The sequence below is a fragment of the Convolutriloba macropyga genome, chromosome 6 (assembly GCF_964194025.1).
Source record: "Convolutriloba macropyga chromosome 6, txConMacr16.3, whole genome shotgun sequence".
Classification (NCBI taxonomy): Eukaryota; Metazoa; Xenacoelomorpha; order Acoela; family Convolutidae; genus Convolutriloba; species Convolutriloba macropyga.
The window spans coordinates 59,571,581-59,583,975 of record NC_134473.1 but is presented as its reverse complement, the minus strand read 5'-3'; the positions used below and the strand labels follow the sequence as shown (position 1 = coordinate 59,583,975).

Sequence of the window (12,395 nt, the reverse complement as noted above, 5' to 3'; positions counted from 1 at the left end):
AAATACGAACTTTTTTTCTAGGCAAGCTATACCAAAAATTCTTTTTGTTTTACACTCTAGATACACATGGGATACTCCATACCAAGTTTGGTTTAATTTGGACCACTCCTTGACCCGACGAAATTTCTATATTTTTGAAAATAGAATAAGCGAATAACTCGATATTTCCGATCGAAATACGAACTTTTTTTCTAGGCAAGCTATACCAAAAATTCTTTTTGTTTTACACTCTAGGTACCCATGGGATACTCCATACCAACTTTGGTTTAATTTGGACAACTCCTTGACCCGACGAAATTTCTATATTTTTGAAAATAGAATAAGCGAATAATAAGCGAAAAAGTCGATATTTCCGATTGAAATACGAACTTTTTTTCTAGGCGAGCTATACCAAAAATTCTTTTTGTTTTACACTCTAGATACACATGGGATACTCCATACCAAGTTTGGTTTAATTTGGACCACTCCTTGACCCGACGAAGTTTCTATATTTTTGAAAATAGAATAAGCGAATAACTCGATATTTCCGATCGAAATACGAACTTTTTTTCTAGGCAAGCTATACCAAAAATTCTTTTTGTTTTACACACTAGATACACATGGGATACTCCATACCAAGTTTGGTTTAATTTAGACCACTCCTTGACCCGACGAAATTTCTATATTTTTGAAAATAGAATAAGCGAATAACTCGATATTTCCGATCGAAATACGAACTTTTTTTCTAGGCAAGCTATACCAAAAATTCTTTTTGTTTTACACTCTAGATACACATGGGATACTCCATACCAAGTTTGGTTTAATTTGGACCACTCCTTGACCCGACGAAATTTCTATATTTTTGAAAATAGAATAAGCGAATAACTCGATATTTCCGATCGAAATACGAACTTTTTTTCTAGGCAAGCTATACCAAAAATTCTTTTTGTTTTACACTCTAGGTACCCATGGGATACTCCATACCAACTTTGGTTTAATTTGGACAACTCCTTGACCCGACGAAATTTCTATATTTTTGAAAATAGAATAAGCGAATAACTCGATATTTCCGATCGAAATACGAACTTTTTTTCTAGGCAAGCTATACCAAAAATTCTTTTTGTTTTACACTCTAGGTACCCATGGGATACTCCATACCAACTTTGGTTTAATTTGGACAACTCCTTGACCCGACGAAATTTCTATATTTTTGAAAATAGAATAAGCGAATAATAAGCGAAAAAGTCGATATTTCCGATTGAAATACGAACTTTTTTTCTAGGCGAGCTATACCAAAAATTCTTTTTGTTTTACACTCTAGATACACATGGGATACTCCATACCAAGTTTGGTTTAATTTGGACCACTCCTTGACCCGACGAAATTTCTATATTTTTGAAAATAGAATAAGCGAATAACTCGATATTTCCGATCGAAATACGAACTTTTTTTCTAGGCAAGCTATACCAAAAATTCTTTTTGTTTTACACTCTAGATACACATGGGATACTCCATACCAAGTTTGGTTTAATTTGGACCACTCCTTGACCCGACGAAATTTCTATATTTTTGAAAATAGAATAAGCGAATAACTCGATATTTCCGATCGAAATACGAACTTTTTTTCTAGGCAAGCTATACCAAAAATTCTTTTTGTTTTACACTCTAGGTACCCATGGGATACTCCATACCAACTTTGGTTTAATTTGGACAACTCCTTGACCCGACGAAATTTCTATATTTTTGAAAATAGAATAAGCGAATAATAAGCGAAAAAGTCGATATTTCCGATTGAAATACGAACTTTTTTTCTAGGCGAGCTATACCAAAAATTCTTTTTGTTTTACACTCTAGATACACATGGGATACTCCATACCAAGTTTGGTTTAATTTGGACCACTCCTTGACCCGACGAAATTTCTATATTTTTGAAAATAGAATAAGCGAATAACTCGATATTTCCGATCGAAATACGAACTTTTTTTCTAGGCAAGCTATACCAAAAATTCTTTTTGTTTTACACACTAGATACACATGGGATACTCCATACCAAGTTTGGTTTAATTTAGACCACTCCTTGACCCGACGAAATTTCTATATTTTTGAAAATAGAATAAGCGAATAACTCGATATTTCCGATCGAAATACGAACTTTTTTTCTAGGCAAGCTATACCAAAAATTCTTTTTGTTTTACACTCTAGATACACATGGGATACTCCATACCAAGTTTGGTTTAATTTGGACCACTCCTTGACCCGACGAAATTTCTATATTTTTGAAAATAGAATAAGCGAATAACTCGATATTTCCGATCGAAATACGAACTTTTTTTCTAGGCAAGCTATACCAAAAAATCTTTTTGTTTTACACTCTAGATACACATGGGATACTCCATACCAAGTTTGGTTTAATTTGGACCACTCCTTGACCCGACGAAATTTCTATATTTTTGAAAATAGAATAAGCGAATAACTCGATATTTCCGATCGAAATACGAACTTTTTTTCTAGGCAAGCTATACCAAAAATTCTTTTTGTTTTACACTCTAGGTACCCATGGGATACTCCATACCGAGTTTGGTTCAATTTGGACAACTCCTTGACTCAATGAAAAAGTCCTATTTATAAAATTTATACAGTGATTTGACCCCAATTTTATGAACACTGTTCCCCAATTTTATGAACCAGACCGAAGAGAACCCAAAAAATCGACGGCACGCCATCTACGTCCCCAACATGAGGTGCACAAAATCCCAGCGGGGGGGAAACCGACTAACCGGCGTCTCAACGGGGCAGGGGGGGGTGGTGCACCTCATGCGGGCCCGAGGCCCTCACCTTAGAATAATAGTATTATATTAAAATAAAACATATAAATAACTTGAATTCAATAAAGGTCAATAATAAGAGAACTGTGCTAACATCATTCGAGGTCAAACAAAAAGAGGGGCACAGCCAGAAAAATCCGTTAATAACTCTCCCTACAACTCCCTAAAATGGTCATCAATGTAGTGTTTCCCCTCCTCAGGGGTCAATCTGGGGTCAAGTTTCCCCGGTCAATTTCTCAAAAACGGCTGAACAAAAACAAACGCCCTTAGTACCGTTTTTAGCACTGCTTGAGATACGCATCATATCAAAAAATGAGCCCAATCGGTGCATTCTTCAATGAGTTATAGCAAAATAAAGGTACCGTACCAAATGAACCCAGAGGAGAGATACACCACATGCAGAGCTAAAATTTGACATCACAATCTGTCCAACAAATTACAGATAATAGCTAGAAAGCTTTGACACAATATAAGGAAGCTAACAAGCCATTAATCAAGCCTTAAATCGCACTACAGGTGGTTTGGCATAGCTCTGCAGGTACAGGTACCCTGCTTCACCGGTTCAAAATTGGGGCACATATCCTGGCCAATTTCTCAAAAACTGCTGATCGAAACAAAACGAAACCTATATCAAAACAAAGCTTAGCTCAAGCTGGGTATAACCACAAAGTTTCATCAAAATCGATTCACTCTACAACGAGTTATTCCAAAGTAAAGGTACCGTACCAAATGACCAAAAAAGCAGAGTACTCCGGCTGCAGAGCCAAAATTCGGCATCTGGACTTGCTAAAACGGTATGAGAAATATATATGGGGATACTCCCCACTAACTGAGGAATTCAAAACACTCAACTTTCATAATATAGTTCAAAGCTTCAAGGTGTCACTGGTGTCACCCGCTGGTGTCAACCGCTTCTGGGGCTAAAATCGAGGGCAAGTTTACTGGCCAATTTCTCTAAAACAGCCGAACCAAAATAAACGCCCTTAGTACTGTTTGTAGCACTGCTTGATATACGCATCATATTAAAAAATGAGCACAATCGGTAGATTCTTCAAGGAGTTATAGCAATTATAAGGTACCGTACCAAATGCCCAAAAAGCGAGGTGACCGCTCTGCAGAGTCAAAATTGACCATCTCAACTACATAAAATACTATATAAACTATATATGGGGATACTCCTCACTAACTGAGGATTCCAAAACACTAACACTTGTTGAGCAAATCGCGCGTTTTGTTGTACCGAAAATTGGGTCACCCAGAATAGCCCGAAAATTCGGCCTATTTCAACTTTGAACATTAATAACTTTTTGATTAGGCCGATTTGGGAAACCATCCAAACACTGCAAGCAAGAGGGGTTCAGTGCTAACAAAATGAGACCACTCCCGTTTAATTTGGTTCAGTACTTTAGAAGTTATTAACAAAATACTGTTCTGTACCCCATTTTTTGGGCTAAAAGCGAAGCCCAAAATCTCCGGAACTGACGTAAAACAACGTGATAAAGAGTTGTTGGCGTATTTGTGGATGTAATTCTGCTCCACTTTGACGTTCTGGGTCATGGAAAACCTTCATGGGGAGGTGGGAAAAAATTTCCCACCTCACCATGAAGGTTATGATGTGTTGTGTGTTTTGACATAAAACAACAACCACAGAAATTTGAAGAAATCGTGAAAAAAGAAAAATTGTTGAATTAAATTCGTTATTCCATACAAGTAGCTCCAGGGACCTAAATGCTGCATAGAAAACACAAAATGCACGCTGAAAAACCTGTTCTTCGCTCAAAACAACAACAAGCGATCAAAATTTGAGAAATGTTATGTTTTTCAGCAATCACTGTTAAATTACAGTTCCACAAAACTTTTTTTAAGAAGAACACTAACAACTCCATCGAAGATCTGCTTGGAGGGAAGAAAATGTGTTATAATTTACCTATTTTGATTGTTATTTGACAGAGAAATAAGAAAAAGTCCAAAAACTGAGTGCCTTTTTTGTTCGACGAAATAAACTTCGTTTACAACTTCATTGTTATTTGCTAAGGCCGATGCAAAAATTAGACTGCAAAGGACTAGCAGAGAGAGCTCAAAAAAAAAACAAAATACCACCTCAGTTGTTCAATTTGATTGAGTACTTTAGGAGATATCAATAAAACAATAAGCTGAAACCTGACTCTCGATCTCTGAAAAGACACAAATTAAAAGATAAGCAATGCAAAATGTTCCTCAGAACCTAATAAGATCTATTCTATGACTGAAAGAGCTTCTGAAATCCATAAACTGAAGCGTAAATAACAAAATTGTCAATTAATAACAAAGCCCAGTAGGAGAACAAATGCATGAGTTCATAAAAACGCTTTAATGAAATTAGTTTTTCAAATTTACACCTTAATAACTTTTTTGGTAAGGTTGATTCAAAAAGTCAACTGAACGAGCAAGCAAGAAGGATTTTTACCCAACGAACTGAGGAACATAACGAACCTACACATGTAGCCTAAATCCGATTATCTGCGGTGCGAATTTTTTGATGACCCATCAGGACCAAAATTTCGACTTTTTTCAAGTTTGAACCTGAATAACTGTTTTTACCATCCCCGTTATGAAAACCACTCAATCGTGCAGGCAAGTAGCTTTCACTCTATACAAAACGCGCCTAAATTTGTTCAGTTTAAGGTAGTAGCTTTGGAGAAATCGACAAACAATTGAAACTTCCCCAGAATTCTAGGCTACGCTGACACCTAATTTTCTCAAAAATATCTGCAAAACGGCTATCAACGGCGCCTCGGACGTAATTCTGGATGCAATCTAAATGCACTGCTTATCTACTGGACATCGAAGACTTCTACTGCGAAGTGGGAAACAATTCGCGCCTCGCCAATAAGACCAGGATGTTTTGTGTGTTTTAAAAAAAAACGAACTCACTGGAGTCTACGGATAACACCAAAAAGAGAAAATTGTCGAAAACGTATAAACTATTGATTGTTGTAGATTCGTAGATTTGAAAGGCGAACAAATAACCCAATGGGTATTTTCAAAAATGTCCTAATAAAAAAACATCTTTTAACGGAAAAATTGTTCCATACAAAAATTTTTGAAATTAGCTCTTCATTTTATTTCGCTAGGGTTCTCTAGTACAACAACTGTATTTGACAACAAAATAGCACTCAGTAGCAAAGCAGCTGGTCTTATTGGATTCATTTTGAGACAGTTTTCGATGAAGAATTATCAAAAATCGAACTCTTACACCGAGTTTTGCTAGTTGAGAACGAGCTGGATTCTAAATATTGCCGCAAACTTGATATAAAAAAAAAGGTTACAAGCTGAAAAAAATAAGGAATCAGACTCCAGAAATCTATACTGTTATTTAAGAGATACTGCAAAGTTGTTATAAAAGCCATGAACTTCCGAAATATTACAAAAATTTTATTTTTATATCAATTTTTTCTATATGATGGAGCAAAAAATCGACCCAATTCTAAGTTTTTGAGCTCTTGCTGTAACCTAATTTCAAATTTTAATTTCAGTTTTTGAAAAAACAAGTTGGATGCAAGTGAAACTGAATAGTGTTGAATGGAGACAAATGCAGTGCAAATATCGAAAATTCTTATTTTTAGATCAATTTTTTCTACATGATGGAGCAAAAATTCGACCCCCCACCCAGGTTTTTGAGTTCTTGCTGTAACATTCTTCCAAATTTTTTGTGCATTTTTTCTAAAAAAAATTAATTGGGTGCAAGTGTAACCGAAGAGTGTTGAAGGGAGACAAAATTAGTGACAATATCAAAAAACTTTGTTTTTAAATCATTTTTTCTAGATGATGGGCAAAAAATCGACCCCCAGCATAGGTTTTCCAACACTAACTGTAAAATTATTTCAAATTATACCTGGAATTTTTCAAGAAAAATAGTTGGATGCAATTGAAACTAGAAAATTTTTGAAAAGAGACAAATGTAGTGAAAAAATCAAAAAATTTTGTTCTGAAAAAATGAAAAAAATTTTGTTTTTAAATTATTTTTTCTTGATGATGGAACAAAAAACTGAGCCCACATCCTAAGCCTCTGAACTCGTGCTGTAATCTACTTTCAATTTACAATTGCAATTTTTAGAGAAACATATTTTTGCTGTAAAACTTGTACAAATGATTTTTTTTTAATGTACACTTTAAAAACTTTCTAGCTGAAAATCAGAAAAGACATTTGTTTATTATTAAATCTTGGCATTGAAACTTAGTTTTGAACTTATTTGAAAAATATCACCAAAAATTAGGGTATTTATTAACACAGAATTTCTTATGGAAAATTTGTAACCATAAAACGGTCCCTAAAAAGGATTTTCAGTGCGTTTTATGGTAAGTACGGTACCATAAAAGTGGACCATTTGTTTTTTGACGTTTAGTGAATCTGAGACTCGTCTTTTGATTTTATTTGGAAGATAACCTCAAAAAATTGGGAATTCTATAATACAGAATTTTTTATGGAAAATTCGAAACCATAAAACGGTCCATAAAGTTTTTTTTATGGCGTTTTATGGTAAGTACGGTACCATAAAAGTGGACTTTTTGTTTTTTGACGTTTAGTGAATCTGAGACTGGTCTTTTGATCTTTTTTGGAAGATAACCTCAAAAAATAGGGAATTTTACAATACAGAGTTTTTTATGGAAGATTTGAAACCATAAAACGGTCCATAAAATTTTTTTTTATGGCGTTTTATGGTAAGTACGGTACCATAAAAATAAAGTACAGAATTTTTAAAAGTTATGCACAGAAACGATGTTTTGGAACTGCATGTAGCTCTTTGGACTGTTTCTCAGCCAAACTCGAAAATTTTTATGATCGTTGTATGTTTAGTAAGTTTCCATAAAATCCATATATGGCGTTTTATGGTTGGTAAGTTTCTTTTATGGTGGTCAACCCGGGAGACTCAACAAAATCCCAAACAAAAATAGTCAGGATTAAAAAGTATCATATTGTAGTTAATTTTGCCGAACGATTTAACTGTTTCAAGATACGTTATTTTTGATTGTTTGTTTTCTTCATTACCTCATAGAAATTATTACTATAAAAATAACTGATTGCCGGTTCAAAACGTTCTGATAAATTTCTCTGCAAATAATTTGTTGTCAGAACATGGAAGCGTCTCTGTTTATCGTGCATTCAAAATTTGTGAAAGCACCTCGGCTTGTTAAGTGATAAAGAATAAATTCTTTCAGTATTCAGAAAAAACACCAATAAATTTCTAGGGCCAATCCTTGTATCCAGAGATAAATTTGCATTGTCCGAAACTCTATCGGTTGAAGTGAGCTGTGTTATCAGATTGCATGTTACTGATAACTACTAATTATTTCTCGTTTCTAGAAATTTCTGTCCTCTACTGTTATTCAAATACAGAAAAAACAGTCTTTCGAAAAATTTTCAGCATTTTCACTCAGCTATCTTTCTGAGCTGTTCAGAAATGACTCTCAAAAAGAGCTAATTTGACTTTTTTTTCAAAATTTGCGAAAATCATTTGAATCCAGACTTTGAACTCAACAATCTCTTTGAACTCTAAAGTTTCAAAAAAATCTTCTCTTTTACCCAAAATTGTCCTATTGATGTGTTCTTGAAATACTTATAGCCTGTAGTTTTTTTATTGTTTGCCAAAAAATGGGAAATAAAGCAAATCATACCAAAACAAAGAGTTTATTCTGTGCAATAGATGTCACCTTGATGCCTTATACGTTCTGAAATACGTTTGAGGAGAATAAATTTTGGCCAAAACTTCAAAATTCAGGGAAAGCAAATATTTTAAGATTAGAGTTGTACGAGGCGTGTGTGGAAACAAGTGAAACTAAATCAATTTACTTCAAATTTGGTTTCAAACTGAATATTAGGTGCTCTCACATTTCACAAAGTTTCTTTTTGAGGCTAGAGTAAAAAAAATCAGAAAATATTCCGTCACTCACTTCTAGATAAAAGGTTCCTAAATCTCACAACTATAAAATTCATTTCCACACCACACTTTCCCACTGTTTCAGTATCTAATTACGGAAATTAAAGAAAACCTAATAGGTGAATAATTTCATAAGATTCCCTCTTGATACTCTTAGGGTATTATGAAGACAATAAATGGTTTACAATGACCCAAAGCACTTTTCAGGAGAACCGTTGAGTCTTTAAATTTGGTTTCAATTAAGTACCAATGAAATTCGTTCAAAAAGTATTGGGCTAATTACCTTCTCAAAATAGTGACATTGATCCGTGAGCACTCGTGACAAAAATGTAAGCCCTTTTCTTATTATAAGTTATTTATTTCCACGTTTTGTGTAACTAAAATCTATCGTCGAAAATGGTATAAGAATAGTAAAAATTGGGGACACGTTTTGGTCAATCGATACCAAAAATTTTTTTTGAAATTTGCCTTTCGGACATTGGCCGCGTAATGAGGACATTTAATCTCAAACATTGCACGCTCTGCATTAGTGTGCTGAGACAATCAATTGCTGTTATTCGAATACCAACTTTTGTTTTTCATCCATAAAAGACCTTAAGAGAAATTTTCTGTTCAAACTTCACTATATATTTTTGATTTATTGAGCCTTAATCGAACATTGTTCTTTCGTTCCCACTATTTGACGGGAATCTATTTTCATATGTCAATATTTTGATCAGTGCTTGTTTAAGTTTCTGTATTTATGTTTCACTAAACATAAAGCGACTTTGCCGAGTACAAGCATTTCTCACCATCCATTATTAAACTTGAATGATCAACAGAGAAGCTGTAAGAATTTGTAAAATAAGAGCGGCTTCCCAAAATAACGCGCTTTTGATTCCTAATAAACTAACAAGAAGAATAAATAGCCAAATGAGAAATGTCAATGTGTTTACTAATGTACTTATTTTCCATAGAAGTCCCAAACTAATAAAACTTACAATAAAACAGCTGTTTTCCGATATTTATTTAGATAAACATTTTAGATTCATTGTTAGATATATAGACAGGCGTTTTTCACTGAGTTTCTAAAACTGTTTAGAAAAAAATGAAAAGGTAGAGACTGTTCATTGATATACACGTATTCCTGCTAACCGAGAAACAAAAATTGCATTTTTATGAAATCTGCAAACTTCTGATACATTTAAATTTTTGCTATTTTGTGTTTTTAAAACCTACGTGCCTGAATTTCCAGCTCTTTTAACTGCATTGTTGAATATATAAACATCTTTAAGCATAAATGGTTCAAAAAGCTTCAAAATTGTACAACAGAGTCATTAATGAAACGAGGCCAAACATTTTGAAAAGCGCTAAGATTTGAAAAAAATTTGGACGCATTTAACACTTTCAGTACACAATTTAATTGCCACAAGAACGCTTAGATATAGTAGTGCATAAAGATTTTATTCGTACTCTTTGGGATTGAAGCGAAATCAAAACGCAAGGCAGGGCATCAAAAAGGGAAACTGAACCTAATCATTTTTGTATCACAAGAGAAACAAATAAACCTGCCAAGAAAACTAGGATCTCTGTCATCAATTTCATCTTGTCGCAGAGTCACAAACACTTAACAAAGTAACAATAATTGTTCAGTTATAAAAAAATCAGATGCTACTTTGACCTTTAGGTGAAATTTGAGAGCATATAGCGAAATGAACGCAATAATTTTTAAATTTTCCGGTGTTTCAAATACTTTTTAGCTAACCAGTGTTCCAAATTTTTGCGGTTTTTCATATAACAGCAACCTACTAGGAGCCATTCATAGCATTTGCATGAGAGCAACAAAAGAAGAAAATTAACGCAAACATTTTAAAACGACGACACCGAACGGATAAGTGGCTTGAGTTTTGTTAAACCTTCTTAATTGTACTTAACTGTTTCGTATATCGCTTTTAATTGTCATTTCTGATTCAATCTTAATCAATTACAATTTTTTTTTCATTTCATCCCCATTATTTAGTTATAAGACAAATTTAAATTTGTTATGGAAAACCACTTTAAAAAGTTAACAGCAAAAAATTTGCAAAAAAGAAACACATTCTAAAAAATTTCTATTTAAGAGGTCATAAATGATTGAGAATATCAAGGTAGTGCTGATTATTCACATTAAAACTTCAAATTAATGAAAGATTTATTGAATTGAATTAAGGTAATTAATTCTAAGGAGCGATCAACTAAATTTACGGAAAATCTGATCAGAAAAAGCCGCAAAATTTAATATTAAAACACACTTTTATGGCCAAACACAAAAATGAAAAAAAGCCGACGAGATTGCCGACCTATGCAACAAAACCACAAAGTGTGAGAAAGAGAGAATTTTTAAAAGTTCTGTCTGAGCCATTGTTGGTTTTGCAGTGAATCAGAAGGTAGATTTATTATAAAACGTCATGGAGAAAGTAAATCAAAATGAGTCAACGATTTAATTTTCGATAATTTTATCAAACTACTTGAGGTGAATACCTTCTTGAAAAAAAATTTCTTTTATATTGTTAATAAACATTTTTTGGTTTCAAAAAATTAATGCTCAAAGTGGATGAAATACTTAGAAAAGAGCCAAAAAAGATGATGAGATGTAAAAAATAATTGCATTGCATACTGTTTTGATTTTTTTTGCTCGGAATATAAGTGTTTTCCTCCAAAATAAATAACAAAACAAGGATCAAGGATTTTCAAAAGATCTTATAAACGCTGAATTCAGAGCAAATTGTAAAACCCTGTGAACGTTTTTTACTGGGCGTAACAAATCGCTGAAGAAATAATATTGAATTTTCTTAAAAATGAGTTCATTATTCCAGATTTTTTTTGCAAAGTTTACTTGTTTGGCTTTGATTTCTCTTATAATTAAACTGATTGTATCATCTACAAAAATAAGGAATGGCAAATTCAAGTGTATTTTGCCCATAGAAAGCAAGATTTCAAACAACAGAGAAAAATATCTACAGATTTTTGGTCAGATTGTGTTTTATTTGATCCATTATTGATGTTTTTGTTTTTTGTTCCCATAGCTCTATTCGTGCTCAGTTATTTTAAATAGTTGAATTTTTTTGCTGAAATTTGCTTTTCAAGACATACGGTGACACGTTTATTTTTTAGGATGCTTTTATAAATTGCTTATTTGGGCTGGAAGAAAAAAAGCTGGCCTCGGATAATCGTTCCCCCATTTCTAAAGAAATGTCTGAAGAAAAAAGTACACAATAAGGCAAAGTATTTGCAAAAAAATTGAAGAATTACAGATATCATAATTGTAATCAAAAGTGCTCTCACATCATAATATTGCTATAATCCATATTCATACGTTCCTCTTATCTTGTAGCATTATGAGTTGAAAATATTTTGTTTTCACATCTCGATTTGCAGAAGATTTCGGCTTACTTGTTCTTGCTACGAATGAGATTGAAGCCTCATGTCATTTTTCTATATTTTGACGTTATTTATATGAAGCCTTTTTCCTTATGCTGGTTTAGTCCAACCGTATGCAGAATAAAGAACAATGCGAATGGTATCACTACTTGAGATCACGAGGTAAAAACGACTGAAAAAATTACAAAGGTTCGGTATTGTCGGTTTTAAGAAAAGTATGGTACGTACGGTTTCTTAACACTCCTAGCTTTTCTAGGTACGAAATGTTCAATTT

The 12,395-nt window shown here is 33.4% G+C and overlaps 1 protein-coding gene across 1 annotated transcript in view; it reads right to left on the bottom strand.

The window, feature by feature from the left end:
• LOC142341811 (phosphorylase b kinase gamma catalytic chain, skeletal muscle/heart isoform-like) overlaps nt 1–12,395 on the bottom strand; it is a 236,509-nt gene that overhangs the window by 84,142 nt on the left and 139,972 nt on the right. The window lies entirely within an intron of this gene.